The sequence below is a fragment of the Cetorhinus maximus genome, chromosome 8, assembly GCF_964194155.1.
Source record: "Cetorhinus maximus chromosome 8, sCetMax3.hap1.1, whole genome shotgun sequence".
Taxonomy (NCBI): Eukaryota; Metazoa; Chordata; class Chondrichthyes; order Lamniformes; family Cetorhinidae; genus Cetorhinus; species Cetorhinus maximus.
In genome coordinates this window covers 146,585,242-146,606,269 of record NC_135886.1, presented here as the reverse complement: position 1 = coordinate 146,606,269, position 21,028 = coordinate 146,585,242, and the positions used below count along the sequence as shown (strand labels likewise).

General features: G+C 48.7%; 1 long non-coding RNA gene across 1 annotated transcript in view; it reads left to right on the top strand.

The window, feature by feature from the left end:
• The window catches only part of LOC144684031 (uncharacterized), a 432,394-nt gene that overhangs the window by 212,926 nt on the left and 198,440 nt on the right, over window positions 1-21,028 (top strand). The window lies entirely within an intron of this gene.

Genomic DNA, 21,028 nt, shown 5'->3' with positions numbered 1-21,028 from the left:
ACTCACATGAGGATGTTCATCCAAGTGACAGATAAATTCAGAGGCAGATATCCAGAGAGCGGGACTAACATTCCAAAGGACAGGAGTTCAAATGTCTCAATGGCAGTTTGAGAATTTGAATTCAACTTTAACACTGGAAATAAAGACCCAGTCTCAGTAAAAGTGATAATAAAGTTGTTGGATTGTCAGAAATCCCAAACCCTGAATGTTCTAAGGGAATCTGCAGTCTTTATGTGGTCTGACCTATGTCATTCCAATTTCTCTCCAACTGCCCTCTGAAACTCTTTCGAGTTATCAAGTCACAGATTGCAACTCTTTCGAGTACAATCACAGTTCTTGGTTTCCGGGAGTGGGACATGAACCCACAACCCTCTGAAGTTGAACAAGCCAGTTGTCAAGATAATTAGGTTTGGGTAATAAACATTCAGAGTGCTTGCGATGCTCAGTGGGTGGCACTCATGGCTTTAAGTAAGAAGTTATGGGTTCAATTCCCACTCAAGAAGTGATAATAGATCCATGCTGAACCACCATCATAAAAATAAACTGCCAAATACAAATTATCTAATTATCACCACAATACTATTTCTGGGATTTGCTGTGCGCAAATTGGTCGCTGCGTTTTCTGCACTGGATCTCAAAGGTACCTGATTAGATATAAATCACTTTGGCATGTCCTGAAACATAGAAAATAGGAAGAGGTGGTCATTCAGCCCTTCAAGCCTGCTCCGCCATTCAATATGATCATGGCTGATCCTCTATCTCAATGCCAAACTCCAGCTCTCTCCCCATACCCCTTGACACCTTTAGAGTCCAGAAATCTATCCACTATTCTTAAATATATTCAGTGACTTGGCCTCCATAGCCCCCTGTGATAGAGAATTCCACAGGTTCACCACCTTGAGTGAAGGAGTTTCTCAGCTCAGTCCTAAATGGTCTACCCCATATCCTGAGACTGTGACCCCTTGTTCTAGACCCCCCCAGCCAGAGGAAAACTCATTCCTGCACCCAGTCTGTCCAGCCCTGTCAAAATTTTATGCGTTTCAATGAGATCTCTCATTCTTCTAAACTCCAGTGAACACAGGCCTAGTCAGCCCAATCTCTCCTCATACGACAATCCTGCCATCCCAGGAATCAGTCTGATGAATCTTCGCTGCACTCCTTCTATGGCAAGTATATCCTTTCTTAGGTAAGGAGACCAAAACTGCACATAATATTCCAGGTGTGGTCTCACCAAGGCCCTGTACAGCTGCAGTAAGACACCCTTGATCTTGTACTCAAATCCTCTTGTAATGAAGGCCAATGTACCATTTGCCTTCTTAACTGCTTGCTGCATCTGCATGCTTGCTTTCAGTGATTGGTGTATAAGGACACCCAGGTCTCTTTGTACATCAACATTTCCTAATCTATCACCATTTAAATAATACTCTGCCATTCTGTTTTTCCTACCAAAGTGGATAACTTCACACTTATCTACGTTATGCAGCATCTGCCATGTATTTGCCCACTCACTCAACCTATCTAAATCGCCTTGAAGCCTCTTAACACCCTCATCGCGCACATTCCCAAGTTTCTTGCCATCAGCAAACTTGGAAATATTACATTTGGTTCCCTCATCCAAATCACTGATATATATTGTGAATAGCTGGGGCCCAAGCACTGATCCTTGCAGTACCCCGGTAGTTACCACCTGCCACTCTGAAAAAGAGCCATTTACTCCTACTGTTTCCTGTCCGCTAACCAATTCTCAATCTATATATATTACCTCCAATCCCACGTGCTTTAATCTTACACACTAACCTCTTATGTGGGACGTTATCAAAGCTTTCTGAAAATCCAAATACGCCACATCCACTGGTTCTCCCTTATCTATTCTCCTAGTTACGTCCTCAAAGAACGCCAGTAGGTTTGTCAAACATGATTTCCCTTTCATAAATCCATGTTGACTTTGTCCAATTCCTTTTTTAAATAGTGGGGTTACAGGGAAAGAGTGGGGCCAATTAGGGGCCATAGAGGTAATGTGTGTGTGGATCTGGAAGGCGTGGGTGCAGTTCTCAATGAATACTTTGCATCAGTCTTCACAATGGAAAAGGACGACGGAGATATAGATATTATTAAAAAATGGAGGAAGGGAGAGACCAGGAAATTATAGTTCGTGACAGTCTAACCTCGGTGGTGGGGAAGTCACTAGAAAGAATTCAGAGGGACAGAATATATCTACACTTGGAGAGACATGGATTAATCAGGGATAGTCAGCATGGATTTGTAAAGGGAAGGTCGTGATTGACAAATTTGATTGTATTTTTTGAGGAGGTAACCAGGAATGTTGATGAGGATAATACATTTGTGGCCTACATGGACTTTAGCAAGGCTTTTGATGAGTTCCCTCCATGGCAGACTAGTCAAGAAAATAAGAGCCCATGGGATCCAAGGCAAAGTGGCACATTGGATCCAAAATTGGCTGAAAGGCAGGAAGCAGAGGGCGATGACAGAGAGATGTTTCAGTGACTGGAAGTTTGTTTCCAGTGGGGTTCCACAGGTCTCTGTGCTGGGGCCCTTGCTGTTTGTGGTGTAAATAAATGATTTGGACTTAAATGTAGGGGGTATGATCAAGAAGTTTGTGGATGACATGAAAATTAGTAGGGTGATAAATAGTGAGGAGGATAGCCGTAAACTGCAGGAGGATATCAATGGACTGGGATCAAGTGGGCAGAGCAGCGGCAAATGGAATTCAACTTGGAAAAGTGTGAGGTAATGCACTTGGCGAGGGCTAAAAAGGCAAGAGATTACACTATGATGGTCGGACCCTGGAAAATACTGAAGATCAGGGGAACCTTGGTGTGCATATCCATAGATCCCTGAAGGTAGCAGGGCAGGTAGAAAAGGTGGTTAAGAAGGCATATGGGGTACTTGCCTTTATTAGCTGAGGCGTAGAATACAAGAGCAGGGAGGTTATGCTGGAACTGTATAAAACACTGGTTAGGCTACAACTGGAGTACTGTGTGCAATTCTGGAAGTCAAAAACTCTCCTTACATTTAAGAAATATTTAGATATTCACTTGCATTGCCATAGCCTCCAGGGCTATGGGCAAGCACTGGACAATGGGATTAGTCAGGTCTTTGTTCACCGTCGTGGACACCCTGGGCCGAATGGCTTCCTTCTGTGCTGTAGCCGCCTATGAGTCTGAGTCTATCCTCCAATCTGCTGTGCAGTTTCAGAAACTACAGAACTTTGGAAGATGACAACCAATGCATCCACTTTTTCCATGCCCACCTCCTTTAGTGTCCTGGGATGTAGATTTTTTGTTATTCGTTCAAAGGATGTGGGTGTCACCAGCCAGGCCAGCATTTATTACCTAACTGCCCTAGTTCAGAGGGCATTTAAGAGTCAACCACATCACTGTGGGACTGGAGTCACATGTGGTCCAGACCAAGTGAGTGCAGCAGATTTCCTTCCCTAAAAGGGCATTTGTGAACCAGTTTTTTTACAACAATCGTTTCATGGTCGTCATTAGACTTTTAATTCCAGACGTTTTCAATGAATCCAAATTGCACCATCTGCCGTGGTGGGAACCCAGGTCCCCAAAGGATTACAAACAAAAACAAAAATTGCGGGAAAAAACTCAGCAGGTCAGAGTCATACAAACTCAAAACATTAACTCTGTCTTTCTCTCCACAGATGCTGTCAGCCCTGCTGAGTTTTTCTAGCAATTTTTGTTTTTGTTTCAGATTTCCAGTATCTGCAGTATTTTGCTTTTATCCCCAGAGGATAAACCCTGGGTCTCTGGATTACTAATCCAGCGACAATATCACTACACCATCGCCTCCCCCTGTATCCCGGGGCCCTGGGGGTTTAACAGCTTTCAGTTCCATTAATTTCTTCAGCACTATTGTTTTGGTACTACTAATTTCTTTCAATTCCTCCTAGTATTCCTAGGAAGTTATTTCTGTCTTCCTCCGTGAAGACAGAACTAAAGTAGTTGTTTAATTGCTCTGCCATTTCCGTGTTTTCTATTATAAATTCTCCCATTTCGTACTGTAAGGGACCTATGTTTGTCTTTTTCTTTTTACATTCTTATAGAAGCTTTTACAGTCTGCTTTTATGTTCCTTACAAGTTTACTCTCATATTCTATTTTTCCCCTCTTAATCAATCTCTTGGTCCTCCTTTGCTGAATTCTAAACTGCTCCCAACCCTCAGGCTTGCTACTTTTTCTAGCAACTTTATATGACTCCTCTTTGGATCTAATATTATCCTTAATTTCTTTTGTTAGCCATGGTTGAGCTGCTTTTCCTGGTGTGTTTTTGTGCCAGAACAGAACGTATAACTGTTGCAATGCAGACATTGGCTCCTTAAATATTTGCATTGTCTATCCACCATCATGCCTTTTAATGAAGTTCCCCAATCTATCTTAGCCAACTCACACCTCATACCTTCATAGTTTCCTTTGTTTAGGTTTAGGGCCCTAGTTTCAGATCAGACTACTTCACTTTCCATCCTAATGAAGAATTCTATCATGTTATGGTCACTGTTCCCTTAAAGACCTCACACAAGATTGTTAATTAACCCTTCCTGCACAATACCAAATCTAGGATAGCCTTTTCCCTAGTCGGCTCCTCGACATACTGATCTAAAAAAAATCTCGTACACACTCAAAGAATTCATTCGCCACAGTATTAATAGTAATTTGGTTTGCCCATTCTTTACGTGAATTAAAGTCACCCACGATTACTGTCGCACCCTTGTTACATGCATCTCTAAATTCCTGTTTTTTAATGCCGTCCCATACCTTATTATTACTAACACTCCCATTAATGTTTTCTGCTCTTTGTTGCTTCTTAGCTCCACCCAGACTTTACATCTAGATTTTGAGCCAATATTGTGTAGAAGCACTATACAAACGCAAGATTTACAGAGCGATGGTGGCATAATAGTAATCTCACTGAACTAGCAATCCAGAGGCCCAGGCTAATGCTCTGGGGAATTCTACCATAGCAGCTGGTGGATTTTAAATTCAATTAATAAATCTAGAATATAAAGCTAGTCTCAGTAACGGTGACCATGAAATTATCTTAGGCTGTCGTAAAAACCCAGTTCACTAATGCCCTTTAGGGAAGGAAATCTATGGGACGCTTACCCACATGTGACTCCAAACCCACAGCAATGTGGATGACTCTTAGCTGCCCTCTGAAATGTGCTTAAGGGGAATTAGGGATGGGCAAGAAATGCTGGCTTTGCCAGCGATGCCAACGCCTGTTGAAAGAATAAAGAAAAAAAATATTAGAATTGCATAAAACAGCCCAGCGTCTGAAATACTTCAAATATATCCCTTTTCTGTATGTAGTTTGCATTCATACACATCTGATTCATAGGCTTTCACCATGTGAAATAATGGTGGAAGATCCAGGTTATTCAAGCTACCTGTACTTACTCAATCTAAAGAACATTTCGAACTCAACGCCGCATGCAGAACCCTAGTGGTTTGCAGTACTCCTCAACGAAAGATATCCAAAGACTTTGCAAAAGGTGAAGCCATAACCTATCTCTAATTCAATTTAATCAGCAGTAGCTCCTGATTGGGTAGTGTGATTACCCCTTCTTTCCCTGGCTACTAACCTGAGCACAAGTTTCAATCTCATCTGTGCAAGTTACAAAGGGCCCTGTCTCCAGTTACCAATATCTCCCCTCCCCTCCTCCCCCACTCTCTCACCCTCCCCTCCTCCCCCACCTCTCCAACATCTCACTTCCTCCGCAATTCTCTCCACCTCCCCTCCTCCATCCCCATTCTCCGTCCCCGTCCACTCCTGCCCCACTCTGTCCCTGTCCCTTCCTGCCCCACTATCTCTGTCCCCTCCCCCCCTCTCTCCCTCCCTCTTCCCCCCCCACCCCATCTCTCTCCCTCCCACCCCCCTCTCTCTCCCTCCCACCAACCTCTGTCCCCCCCAGCCCCCACCTCTGTCCCCCTCTCCCCCACCACCTCTCTCCCCGTCCCCCCAACCCCATCTCTGTCCCCGTCTCGTCCCAACCCCCATCCCTCTGACCCCGTCTCGCCCCCACCCCCATCCCTCTGTCCCCTCTCCCCCCCCACCGACCCCCATCTCTCTGTCCCAGTCTCCCCCACCCCCATCTCTGTCCCCATCTCCCCCCCCCTGTCCCGCCCCCACCCTCCCCCCCAACCCCCATCTCGCCACCACTCCCATCCCTCTGTCCCCCTCTCCCCCGCCACCCCATCTCTCCCCCGCCACCCCATCTCTCTCCCTCCCCCACCCCTCTCCCGCCCCTTCCCCCCCCATCTCCCTCCCTCCCCCACCTCCCCCCCATCTCCCTCCCTCCCCCCCCACCCCTTCTCTCCTTCTCCCACCCACCCCCTCTCTCTCCCCCCCCACCCCTTCTCTCCTTCTCCCACCCACCCCCTCTCTCTCCCCCTCCCACCCACCCCCTCTCCCTCCCTCTCCCACCCACCCCCTCTCCCTCCCTCTCCCACCCACCCCCTCTCTCCCACCCACCCCCCCTCTCTCCCTCTCCCACCCACCCCCCTCTCTGTCCCTCTCGCCCCCACCCCCCTCTACCACCCCCCCGTCCCTCTCCCACCCACCCCCCCTCTCTGTCCCTCTCGCCCCCACCCCCCTCTTCCCCCCCACCCCTGTCCCCCTCTGCCCCCCACCCCTCTCTCCCCCCCCCAACCCCCATCTCTGTCCCCGTCTTGCCCCCACCCCCATTCCTCCGTCCCCCTCTCTCCCTCCACCATCTCTCTCTCCCCCCACCACCCCATCTCTCTCCCCCCCCCTCCTCTCCCCCCCTCTCCTCTCCCCCCCTCTCCTCTCCCCCCCTCTCCACTCCCCCCTTCCCCTCCCTCTCCCCCCCTCCCCCCCCTCTCCTCTCCCCCCTCCCCCCCTCTCCACTCCCCCCTCCCCCCCTCTCCACTCCCCTCCCTCTCCTCCCCTCCCCCTCCCCTCTCCCCCCCTCTCCACTCCCCCTTCCCCCCTCTCCCCTCCCTCTCCACTCCCCCCCTCCCCCTCCTCTCCCCCCCCACCCTCTCCCCCCCCACCTCTCTCCTCTCCCCCCCCTCTCCCCCCTCCCTCTCCCCCCCCACCTCTCTCCTCTCCCCCCCCTCTCCCCCCTCCCTCTCCCCCCCCACCTCTCTCCTCTCCCCCCCCTCCTCCCCCCTCTCCCTCTCCCCCCCCACCTCTCTCCTCTCCCCCCCCTCCTCCCCCCTCTCCCCTCCCTCCTCCCCCCTCTCCCTCCCTCCTCCCCCCTCTCCCCTCCCTCTCCCCCCCCACCTCTCTCCTCTCCCCCCCCTCCTCCCCCCTCTCCCCTCCCTCTCCCCCCTACCTCTCTCCTCTCCCCCCCCTCCTCCCCCCTCTCCCTCTCCTCTCCCCCTCCCCCACCCTACCCCCCTCGTGCCTCCACCTCCCGCTTCCCCGACCCCAGCGATCGGAGTTCGGCGGGGGGGTCGCTGCCGAGGGAGTTTAGCAGCGGCGGCGGCGGTGGAGACCCCGATCTCGGGACAATCACTAACCGACCCCGGGGTGGGGGGGCGTTGGACTCGGGCCCCGAGCTCTCTCCCGGCCCGGGGCTCGGGACCAAGAGCGACGCTGCCGGCGGCGCTCACCTGCCTCAACACAAACCACCAAAGCCGGGGGCCCGGCCGCCAGCTCCGGTCCAGTGAAGACCCCACTCAGTACATCCTTCCCCCGGATCCTCTCACACCGACCGCCGCTGGCCAGCTTTCCGAAAGTGGCGCGAACAGCGACCCATGTGATCATCCCCGGCCGGCCCCGCCCCTTCATTAACATAATACCAACCGCCCTGCCTGCCTATTAGCATAGCGGGGGAAGCCCCGCCCCTTATTAACATAACCGGTCTAAAGAACAGAAATCCTCCTCCCCCTCCCCCAGGGCGCATGTGCCGTCCTCGCTGTAAACTCATTGCCCTTTGCAATTGGACAGAAGCAACAAAGTTTTATTTCCCCAACAGGAAAGTTACTGCACAATTGTTTTATTCATTGGTACAACGGATTATCCCTAAAAACAATCAATACTTCCCGACACAAGTGCAACTGTGTGGCTCCTGACTGGGTTCCTAACAACCAGCTCCAGCCCGAGTCTCAGCTCAACAGTGAACAGTGAATAGTGAACATTGAACAGTGAATAGTGAACAAAAACAGAATTACCTGGAAAAACTCAGCAGGTCTGGCAGCATCGGCGGAGAAGAGTCGACGTTTCGAGTCCTCACGACCCTTCAGCAGAACTGAGTGTAGTTAGGAGAGGGGTGAAATATAAGCTGGTTTAAGGGGGGGGGGAGAGAAGTTGAGGGTGGGGTGGTTGTAGGGACAAGCAAGCAGTGATAGGAGCAGATAATCAAAAGATGTTACAGACAAAGGAACAAAGAGGTGTTGAAGGTGGTGATATTATCTAAGAGAATGTGCTAATTAAGAATGGATGGCAGGACACTCAAGGTACAGCTCTAGTCGGGGTGGGGTGGAAAGACTGACAGGGCATTACAGGTATAGATTTAAAAATAATGGAAATAGGTGGGAAAAGAAAAATCTATATAAATTATTGGAAAAAACTATTATTGAATAGTGAACATTGATTAGTGAATAGTGAAGTGAACATTGAATAGTGAACATTGAACAGTGAATAGTGAACATTGATTAGTGAATAGTGAACATTGATTAGTGAACAGTGAACATTGAATAGTGAACAGTGAACACTGAATAGTGAACATTGAACAGTGAACATTGAACAGTAAATAGTGAATATTGAATAGTGAATATTGAATAGTGAATATTGAATAATGAACAGTGAATAGTGAGCATTGAACAGTGAACATTGAACAGTGCATAGTGAACATTGAATAGTGAACATTGAATAGTGAACATTGAATAGTGAACATTGAATAGTGAACATTGAATAATGAATAGCGAACATTGAATAGTAAACATTGAACAGTGAATAGTGAACATTGAGCAGTGAACATTGAACAGTGAGCACTGAACAGTGAACATTGAATAGTGAACCAAAACAAAAAATGCTGGAAAAATTCAGCAGGTCTAACAGCATCTGTGGAGAAAAAGAGAGTCCCTGTGACTCTTCTTAAGAACTAAAGAGAAGTAAAAATGTGGTGAAATATATACTACTTAAGGGGGGTGTGACAGGTGAAGCTGGATAGAAGGCCAGTGATAGGTGGAGGCAAAGGAGAGATTGCCAAAGACGTCATTAATAAAATGTCAAAAGGGTGTTGATGGTGGCTTCATTCCCCAGAATTAGGTCCAACACTGCGCCGTCCCTTGTTGGACCCTCTACACATTGACCTAAAAAGTTCTCCTGTACACATTTCAAGTAATCCACTCCAAAAAGGCCCTTAACACTATGTCTATCCCAATTAATGTTGGGAAAGTTGAAATCACCTAATATAATTACCCTGTTGTTCTTGTTTTTACACACGTCCGCAAATTGTGCACATATTTGCTCCTCAATTTCCCGCTGATTATCTGGGGGTCTATTATAAACACCTAACCGTGCCGTGGGAGGGGGTTGAGGTGTTGTGAGGGATGGAGGAGTGGACCAGCGTGTCCCAGAGGGAACAGCCCCATGGAATGCCAACAGGGGGTGGTGAAGGGAAGATGTGTTTGGTGGTAGCATCATGCTGAAGTTGGCGGAAATGGCAGAGGATGAATCTTTGAATGCGGAGGCTGGTGAAGTGAAAAGTGAGGACAAGGGGGACCCTATCTTTGTTCCGGGAGAGAGGGTAAGGCGTGAGGGCAGAGGCGTGGGAGATGGGTCGGACACAGTTGAGGGCCCTGTCAACCACAGTGGGTGGAAAACCTCGGTTAAGGAAGAAGACATGTCAGAAGCACTGTGTTGGAAAGTGGCATAATTGGAACAAATGCGGTGGAGGCGAAGGAACTGAGAGAATGGGATGGAGTCCTCACAGGAAGCGGGGTGTGAGGAGCTGTAGTCGAGGTAGCTGTGGGAGTCGGTTGGCTTGTAATGAATATTTTTGGACAGTCTATCACCAGAAATTGAGACAGAGAGATCAAAGAAGGGAAGGGAAGTGTCAGTGATGGGCCATATGAAAGTGATGGAGGAGTGGAAATTGGAAGCAAAATTAATACATTTTTCCAGGTCCAAACGAGAGCATGAAGCGGCACCAAAACAGTCATCGATGTATCGGAGAAAGAGTTGTGGGAGGGGGCCGGAGTAGGACTGGAACAAGGAATGTTCCACATACCTCATAAAGAGACAGGCATAACTGGGGCCCATGCGGGTACCCATAGCCACACCTTTTATTTGGAGGAAGTGAGATGAGTTTAAGGAGAAATTATTCTGTGAGAGAACAAGTTCAGCCAGACGGAGGAGAGCGGTGGTGGATGGGGATTGTTCGGGCCTCTGTTCAAGGAAGAAGCGGACAGCCCAAAGACCATCCTGGTGGGGGATGGAGGTGTAGAGGGATTGGATGTCCATGGTGAAGAAGAGGCGGTTGGGGCCAGGGAACTGGAAATTATTGATATGATGTAGGGCATCAGAGGAATCGCGGATTTGGGTGGGAAGAGACAGGGCAAGGGGGGAGAGAACGGAGTCAAGATAGCAAGAAATGAGTTCCGTGGGGCAGGAACAGGCTGACACCATGGGTCTAACGGGACAGTCCTGTTTGTGGATTTTGGGGAAGAGGTAGAAGCGGGCTTGTCCAAGGTTGGGAGACTATGAGGTTGGAAGCTGTGGAGGGAAGATCTCCAGAGGAGATGAGGTCAGTGACAGTCCTGGAAACAATGGCGTGATGTTTGGTGGTGGGGTCATGGTCCAGGGGGAGGTAGGAGGAAGTGTCTGAGAGTTGGCGCTCAGCCTCTGCGAGGTAGAGGTCAGTGCGCCAGACAACAACAGCACCACCCTTGTCTGCAGGTTTGATAACAATGTCAGGATTGGACCTGAGAGAACGGAGTGCAGCAAGTTCAGAAGGAGACAGGTTAGAGTGGGTGAGAGGGTCAGAGAAATTGAGATGGCCGATGTCACACCAACAGTTCTCAATGAAAAGATCGAGAGCAGGTAAGAGGCCAGAGGGAGGGGTCCAGGTGAAGGGAGAATACTGGAGGCGGGTGAAAGGATCCGTTGAACGGGGAGAGGACTCCTGCCCAAAGAAGTGAGCACGGAGGTGAAGGTGGCAGAAGAAGAGTTCAGCATCGTGCCGAGCCCGAAATTCATTGAGGTGTGGGCGTAAGGGTATGAAACAGAGTCCTTTGCTGAGCACTGAACGTTAAGCATCAGAGAGGGGAAGGTCAGGGGGAATGGTGAAAACACGGCCGGGGCTGGGATTAGAAGACGGGATGGGGTCAGAGGGACGGGAACAGGTGGAGGGTCCTGGATGGGCGTTGGTATCAATAAGTTGTTGGAGCTTGCGTTCTTTTGCACCTGAAAGAAAGAGACAAAGTTTCTTGTTAAGGCAAGTGAATAACGAACATTGAATAGTGAACAGTGAATAGTGAACATTGAATAGTGAACAGTGAATAATGAATAGCAAACATTGAACAGTGAATAGTGAACATTGAATATTGAAGAGTGAACATTGAACAGTGAACATTGCCAGAAGCAATTATTTTACCGGAAAATTCAGATAGCCCAGGCAGCGCGCATTATGGAGCAGATAACATGCATCTTTACAGCACCTAACTTCACAACCTGCTTTCACTGCCCTACAGTAAATGTCACTTTCTGAAGTCTATATCTATTCATATGTGTAGTTAAACACACACATAAGGATAAGATTAAAAGTCCTGAAAATTGGGCAGAAAAATAAAGCATGGAACCTTTTAGTTAAGGTAGAATGTTTTTGCAACCTTTTTCCTTTACACATTCTCATTCTTAAAATCAGGGCCTCAAGTGGGCCCCTCACCTCCTGCTAGGTCCTGCCCCAAAGGGCATTGCAAGCTGTTTAAAGCATGCTGTTTTTAAGTGTTTGAAAACGACTCAAATCATTGAAATTTTACCAGCTTTATCTTAGATAAAATGGTTAATATAAATGTTAAAGGTATAATAATGACAATTGAAATTAAGAGGAACAATCTTTTAATGTGCATTCTACAGCCTAAATTTACTAACATTGCCTTTGTTTGGTCAATAAAAGTGATGAGAATTTTAACACTTATTGCGATAAAAGTGTTGAGCAGCATCTGCTGTAATTCTAAAATTAGGTGTAAATACGGTGTTTATTTTACATAAATGAAAAAGTCATAAAACTAGAGATGGCAGTATAGATCAAAGCAAGTTGCCACATGGTACCAGCAGAATCAGCTTTAATGTTGTCTTTCACAATTAGCTGTGTTGCAAAATTAGTAATCTTTATAAGATCATAAGATCAAAACAAATAAGAGCAGGAGTCGGCCATACGACCCCTCGGGACTGCTCCAACATTCCATAAGATCATGGCTGATCTGATTGTGGCTTTGACACCACTTTCCTGCCTATCCCCCCATAACCCTTGACTCCCTTGCAGATCAAAAATGTGTCTAACTCAGCCATGAATAATTCAATGACCCAGCCTCCAGTGTGCTCTCTAGAATTCCAAAGACTATGGAGATTTGGATCCAAGGCAATTTGGCAAATTGGATCCAGAATTGGCTGCGTGGCAGAAAGCAGAGGGTAATGGTCGAGTGGTGTTTTTGTGACTGGGTGCCTGTGTCCAGTGGGGTTCCACAGAGATCGGTGTTGGGTCCCTTGCTGTTTGTGGTACATATAAATAATTTAGACTTGAATATAGGAAGATTGATCAATAAGTTCGCAGATTACACAAAAATTGGTGGGGTGGTAAATAGTGAGGAGGATAGCCTTAGATTACAGAAGGATATAGATGGGCTGGTCAGATGGGCTGATCAGTGGCAAATGGAATTTAATCCGGATAAGTGTGAGGTGATGCACTTGGGCAGGACAAACAAGGCACGGGAATACTCAATGAATGGTAGGACCCTGGGAAGTACCGAGGATCAGAGGGACCTTGGTGTGCATGTCCACCGGTCCCTTAAGATAGCGGAACAGGTAGATAAGGAGGTTAAGAAGGCGTATGGGATACTTGCCTTTATTAGCCAAGGCACAGAATATAAGAGCAGGGAGGTTATGCTGGAACTGTGTAAAACGCTGGTTAGGCTACAGCTGGAGTATTGTGTGCAGTTCTGGAATCCGCATTATAGGAAGGATGTGATTGCACTAGAGAGAGTGCAGAGGAAATTTACCAGGATGTTGCCTGGGCTGGAGAGTTTTAGTTATGAGGAGAGATTGGACAGACTGGGGTTATTTTCCCTGGAGCAGAGGAGATTGAAGAGGGACATGATTGAGGTGTATAAAATTATGAGGGGCGTAGATAGAGTAGACAGGAAGGAACTTTTCCCCTTGGTGGAGGGATCAATAACCAGGGGGCATTGATTTAAAGTAAGAGGCAGGAGGTTTAGAGGGGATGTGTGGAAGAATTTTTTCACCCAGAGGGTGGTGGGAATCTGGAACTCACTGCCTGAAAGGGTGATAGGGGCAGAAACCCTCCTAACATTTAAGTATTTGGATGTGCACTTGCGATGCCATAGCATACAAGACTATGGGTCTAATGCTGGAAAATGGGATTAGAATAGTTAGATACTTGTTTGACCGGCGCAGACTCGATGGGCCGAAGGGCCTTTTTCTGTGATGTTGACCTCTATGACTTGCAACCCTCAGAGAAGAAATTCCTCCTCATTTCCATCTTAAATAGGAGCCCCCTTATTTTATTATTTATTTATTAATGTTTTCACCCCATTAGTCTGTTTGTCTGTAAAAAATATATCTCAAAACTAATAGACGGATTTCAACAAAACTTGGCACACAGATAGGGTTTGGCCCAAGGAAGAACAGGTTAGTTTTTTGTGAAGCTGTGGATATGGATCCAGAACCTGGAATTTTTTTAAAGGATCAATTAACATTGGGAGATAGGGCAAATTGACTTGTTCTTGGAATGTTGTGGATTGTCTCAGCTGCTGTGGTGCAATTTTCCACAGCTGTCAAAACATGTGCAAAGTTTTCAGAGCAGCAGAATGAACGGAAGTCTCCTCAGTTAGAGGGAAACTCTGAATAAAAAGTTTTATTTTTTTCAGATTTGCCATTACAGAGCATCAACCAGACAGGGAAAAGCCTCAAGGAAGAGTCACGTAATTATGACAACGTTGAGTTGACATAGCGTGGTGGAGAAATGTGCGCTACCGAGTGCCCTCTTCACTTGTTTTTAAATGGTGCCTCCAAGTTCTAGATTGCTCCACGAGGGAAACATCCTCTCAGCATCGACCGTGTCAAACCCTCTCACAAACTTACATGTTTACGAGATCACCTCTCATTCTTCTAAAATTAAACCTTTCCTCAGAAGCCTGCTCTGAACTGCCTCCAATGCAGGTATATCCCTCCTTAAGTAAGGAGGCCAAAGCTGTACACAGTACACTAGGTGGGGTCTCGTCAATGCATTGTTGTCACCAAGGTATAGCTATGACATTATAGACTTTTAAGGACAACTGTATGAAAAGCACATGTTTGCTAAAATTCGTTCTTATAAATGCCATTGTTCAGAAAAGGAATGTATGGACCAACAACTTGTCACCTTTCTGTGTTGGTTCCAAAACCATATCAAACTGCTTATCTCAAGAAGAGTCACAAAAGACACTATTCAATGAGTGTTCCACAAGTGTAAATGAGATCCTTCCACTTGCTGGTCTTCTTTAAGAACAGAGATAATTAACTGCTAAGGGCCTTAATGAAATGTTAAAAAAAAAACCCAGATGGGGGAAAGGCTGTTTGAATGGCCAATACCGAATATGGAAGCATGATTCGTCAGTTTGGGAGCAGCCATCTTTGGGTTTCATACTATGTTAAAAGGCTGGAAGTTAAAGATAAAACCATCTTAAACATCATGAGAGAAAAACACCTTGAAACAGAAACTGCTTCTCAACAGGGAAAGACTATGGAAAGTTTCCAGACGCAGCTATTGGACAGCTAGCTGGACTAAATCAGGCTATCAAGAGCCACCACCTGCACTACCACGAAAAGTGAAAACAGGAGCCTTCACTCTCCCCCAGGACCTATTCAGCTTGTTGAGTCCACCTGCAAAAGCAAACCTCCAAGCACTCAACTACAGAAGCCATCACAGTTGCTAAACCAAACCTCAAATTTCAATCCCTTCACTTCAGAAGGAAGGAATTCAAGCAACAGCCCTGCAATGATATCTCTCTCAGACTGATTTGATATCTCATATTTAAGTATCTTTATTTATATCTGCTTTTAATCTTTAATAACTTTATCACTTTTATCTAACTTTCAGCAGTAGTTTTTGTAATAAACTAACCTTGATCTTGTTTAAAACTAAAGCTTGTCTGCTGGGTTATTTTTAAATTGAACTTCTCAACTATAAGGGGGTGACACACACACACACACACACACAAACTCTTAGCTCATCTGTACAGTTAAAACAAGACTTCCTTACCATCATACTCCATCCCCTTTGCAATAAAGGCTAACATTCCATTTGCCTTCCCAACTGCATGCTAACATTTTGTGATTCACGTACACGGGCACCCAGATCCCTCTGTATCACAGCATTCTGCAATAATAAATAATATTCTACGGGCAGAATTTTCAGGGTGACATACGGGGCAGCACGTAAAATGACGCGCAGTGATGTCAGGCGAGCATCCCGATGTCATCGCACGCCATCGCGATATTTAGCTGGGCGGGTGTGCGATGAACTGCAACGCGCGCCTGCCATTAATTAAAGGGTTAGTTAAGGCCCTTAACTTGGCAATTGACACCGATTTTCAGGCGTCCGTGCGATTTTCGGCTCAGCGCACGGGCGCAACGGGCAGGTGGGTAAGCAGCTTTTTAACAAAACTCATCCACGGGCGGGATAAGAGGACTCAGTGGGGTTGTCAATTTGGTCTGTGAAGTATTTATTGCAGAAAATGTTTTAAACTTGCCTGTGTGATCTGTAGCAGTTCAGAACAAATTCCAGCAACTTTCTGTGTATTTTGAACCTTCAGCTCAGCCCACTGCAGTCAGGAATCTTTATCGGGCCTGCAGCTTTCCGGAGGCCTCCCTTTAGCCTGGGTATGGGTTCTGACATCTCCACTGGAGGCAGCTCCTCTGAGGAGGAAGGGAGGGATAGCATAAGGAGGAGGCCAGGAGTGGACAATCAGCCTCCAGGGGAGCCACCTTTGGGAGGACAGGCGCAGGCACAAGGGGCGCAGGGCCAAGAGGTTGTCCAAGGTGGAAGGGGCCGCAGAAGACGCCATTATCCTGCTGCTGGGGTATACAGGCAGCAAAGCAGCTACCTCAATATGACTGAGGTGCAGTGCTGAAGGAGGCTCTGACTATCAAGGGAGACAGTCAACTATATCTGTCAGATGATTGGCCCTGAGATCTCTCCTAACTGTGTGGGTGGACACCCCATGCCAGTGGCTCTGAAGCTCACAGCTGCCCTCAACTTCTATGCCTCTGGCTCCTTCCAGTGGGTGAATTTTGCAGTGTCTCCCAATTAGCTGTCCACACTCGTGTCAAGCAGGTGACAGATGCTCTGTTCAGCCGTGCATTGACCTTCATCCACTTCCGCTGGGACCAGGCAAGCCAGGCTGAGTGAGCCAGAGGCTTTGCAGCCGTTGTTGGCTTCCCCCGTGTCCAGGGTGCTATAGACTGCACACATGTGGACATCAAGGCGCCAGCAGGTGAGCCCGGTGCCTTTGTCAACAGGAAGGGCTTCCACTCCATGAACGTGCAGATAGTGTGTGACCACAGGATGCAGATTCTGCAAGTCTATGCAAGGTACCAAGGCAGCTCCCACGACGCCTACATCCTCAGACACTCCCAGGTGCCGGGGCTCTTCAGTGCTCTGGCTCGGCTGGATGAATGGCTGCTGGGTGACAAGGGCTATCCCCTCAGAAGGTGGCTCATGACGCCTCTCCGCCATCCAAGAACAGAAGCTGAGCAGCGGTACAATAGGAGCCACGGCTCCACAAAGGCTGTGGTGGAGAGAACCATCGGTCTTCTCAAGATGCGCTTCCAATGCCTGGACCGCTCAGGGGGCGCACTCCAGTACCCCCCAGATCGTGTCTCTGTGATAGTGGTAGTCTGCTGCGCTCTCCACAATCTTGTGCTGGAAAGGGGGGACGCAGTGGACAATGAAAAGATCGATGCAGTGGATGCGGCTGCACACGATGACTCCAGTAGTGGTTCTGAGGATGAGGAAGCACAGGGCAATGATGAGGGGCTGAACGCTGACCCGGAACTACACCAAGGAGGCAGGGACACCCGGGAGACTTTAATCCAATGAACCTTCAGCTAGCTCCACACACATGGATCTGGAGGACCAGCATTGCCTGGCGCATCCATACGCAGCACTTAAGTGCTACATCTGCCACTTCACCAGCTGCAACTAAGGGCTTTGTACATAAACCTCAATGTCCACTCAAACACTCATGACATGTCTGTAAAACATACAAATGCAGCACAAAGGAGCCATCCTCAGCCATGGTAACACATGTGGATTTTATTTTGATCCATCATATGATGTAACAGAATTAATTCCAAACGTTGTTACAACGTCAAAAAATAAAAAATCCCTAATCTAGGGCCAACACAAAAGCACCAGTGAGAAACCCGTGGTGTGCCTAAGGTGCCTTATGCTTACATTTACGGGTGCTACGTCTTGGTGCCGCCCTATCACTTGGAGTGGCTTCTGAGACAGCCTGCTGACTCTGCTGTCCTGTTGGCCTCGATGACCTTGGCGGACGTCCTCTGGCCCGTGGAGCCTGTGCTGGCCCCACCTGGGAGGGAGTGGCCAGTTCCACAGCTGGCATCTCCCCAGTCGTCACAGCCTCAACGGATCCAATGGTCACTGGCAGAGAGGTGGAGGAGCTGCTGCCCTCATCCGGAGCGCCCTGAGAGGAGCCCGCAGAGACGACAGGCAACTGCACCCCACCCGACGTGAGGTCGCTTCGGACCTCCCTGCTCATCGTAGATGGATGGGCACCGAGCTGGGATACTTGGTGCCCAGACCATCTCCTACATTGCCAATGACCAGCTGTGGCCACTGGTGCTGAGGGCTTACAGGTCCGAACGTATCCTCAGGAGAAGCTGGTTGTTCTGCTGGAAGCCCCTCTCCAGGAGAGTCGCCAATCTCTCCATGGAGGAAGCCAGACGCTCTGACATGAGGCTCATGGCATCACTCACGCTCCGCATGGATTCCTCCACCACGGAGACGAAGCTCTTATGCAACACTCCCAGATGCTCCCGCACACACCCGGCCACATTTCCTGCAGCTGCTGCATGGCGGACGATTCCAGAGGCACATCATCACGGCCCAACTCAGCAGTCCCCTGCAGTCCTCCGGCTGCTGGTGCCATCAGCACTCTCTGTCTCTGCCATCTCCTCCAGTGATTGTGAAGTGCCCTCTCCACCGTGCCACGGGACACTAGCCGATGTAACAATTCCAACCAAGGTGCTAGTCTCTGCGCTGGTGCTTGCCTTGCTGAAATGGTGTGACGCAGGTGACAGTTCAGGCCCCTCAGGTGTGAGAGGGGGCATCTGCAATTCCCCCTGGCAGCCAGGCTCTGATGATGCTGAAATGAACAACAAGGACAGTGGATCAGTTAGCGTGCACACAGTAACATACTTCATCCCTTTCCCCCAGGCTCATAATGCGCTCAACCTTCCAGAACCTAAGGAGACGAACATTGGTGGGGTGGCAAATAGTCAGGAGGACGCCCAAACATTACAGGCAGATACAGATGGGCTGGTCAGATAGTCTAAGGAATCCCAAATGGAATGTTATGTGAGTAAGTGTGAGGTGATGCACTTGGGCAGGACAAACAAGGTACGAGAATACACGAGGAATGGTAGGACCCTGGAAAGTAAGGACGATTAGAGGGACCATGCTGGGCATGTCGACAGGCCCGTTAAGGTAGCGGGACAGGTACATAAGGCGTTTAAGAAGGTAAAAGCCATACTTACCTTTATTAGCTGAGGAATAGAACATAGGAACAGGGAGGTCATGTTGCAAGTGCAGAAAACGCTGCCGAGGCCACAGCTACACTTCTGCGTTCAGTTGTGATCAGGGCTTCATGGGAGGGATGTGATTGGAGTGGACAGTGTGCAGAAGTTCGTGACCAGGGTGCATGCTGGCCTGGAGAGTTGAAGTTATGAGGAAACATAGCATACACTGGTGAAATTTGCCGTGGAGCACAAGAGATTGAGGGGTAACATTATTGGCTTCATAACATTATGGGGGGCATAGATAGGGTGGATAGAAATCAACTCTTCCCCTTGGCGGAGGGATGACTAACCTGGTGGCATTTATTTAAGGTAAGGGGCATGAGATTGACAGGTGAGATGATGAGGAACTTTTGGACAGAGTAATGTGGGACGCACTGCCTGAAAGTGTGGTGGACGCAGAAACCCTCCTAAGATGTAATAAGTATTTGGATGTGCAGTTGCAATGCCATGGCATACAAGGCCATGGGGATAATGGTCAGAAATGGGATAAGGTGACTTTGGAAAGTGCTGGACACGCACATCTTTGAAGGGCCGAGGGGCCTCTGCCTATGACCCACACGTCTGACTCTATCAGTCCGTGAATGAGCAATGTTGCTGCATTAACGATTCCAACAATCATCAGTGCTTTGGGTGGTGGGAAGATAGAGCGGATGTGACTATTGGCCTCAAATACCTGGCTGCTCCACCCCAACCTCACCGACACCTGTGGACCTGGGCGCATGGCGCGTTTCTAGCTCCAGGGCCTCCTGTTCAAAACGGATCAAGATGACGAGCTGGGCCTGGCCGCCTCCAGTGCGCAAACGTTCATACGCATTATGTGCATTTTTCTCCTGCAAAACAGAGAAGACCATTTATTGGGGCTAATCACTCATATACTCTGCACGCGGATGCTGCACCCCAACCACAGTGGCCCATCTGAGGCCTCCAATGCCTCCTGTCTATGCCACTGGTGATCGGTCACCAAAAGATAGTACGGCTGCTCCCAACTCCCCCCCCCTCCAACAGCCACCTTGGACACATTCTGAGTCCATCACTTTCAGAAACACACGGTCTTAGCTCCCATGGCAAGGAGGCGCAACTTGGTGCAGCGCCGATGGCACCAGATGGCTCTTGGCCACAAGACCTTGAGGCTCCCCTTCCACCATCTCATCACCGTGAATAGGACATGTGCTGGAGTTATGAGTACGTGCCTAGCTGCATCTCCTACAGGTTGCTCCCAGGCTAGTCATGTGCGACTAAGACCAACACATGGTGCGGGGGAGAACTCATCTCCTCATGAACCACTAAGGCTGATGTAAGCATGGGCACTATCTGCTTGACCACCCAGCGTGCGACAAATGGCCAACGTGATTCAATGCAGTCACGACAGTAAGACTTTGGGGGGGGACTGCCCTCAAAGGCTAAGTCGAACTGCTGGGTTAAATGCCCAAGGCCAACATGGTACTCACCCTTCCAGAGTGCAACAAATCGTTGAACCGCTTACAGCACTGGATCCAGGTGCGTCGCACCACGTCTCGGGAGCTCACCACCTCCGCCACCTCCTCCCAGGCACACTTCGTCATGTCGGGGGCCCTCCTCCTCCAATCCTGGGGAAACAGCACCTCCCACCGTGCTGCTACCTCCTCCAGGAGGGCAGCAAGGCAATCATCAGAAAAACAAGGGGCACATTGGCCCCCCTGCAGCCTGCCCTCCTCCTCTGGCCTTCCCTCTACATTGGCCTGCTGTGCAGACCGCCTTTGGTGCCACCTGTAGCTGGCCATTGTGAACAGCCTAAAGGAGGCTACCTGGCCTTTTTATATACAGACTGCCGGGTCGCCATTGGACCCGGCGGTCTGTACACGCCCACCACAAAATTAAGACTCCCGCTCTCCACGGGAGTCGGAAATATGCTGGATGGGCCTTGATTGACCCGCCCGTGTAAAATGGCGGCACGGCCCACATTAGCATCAGCTCTTCCCACCCGCCTAATGGAAAATTTAGGCCTAC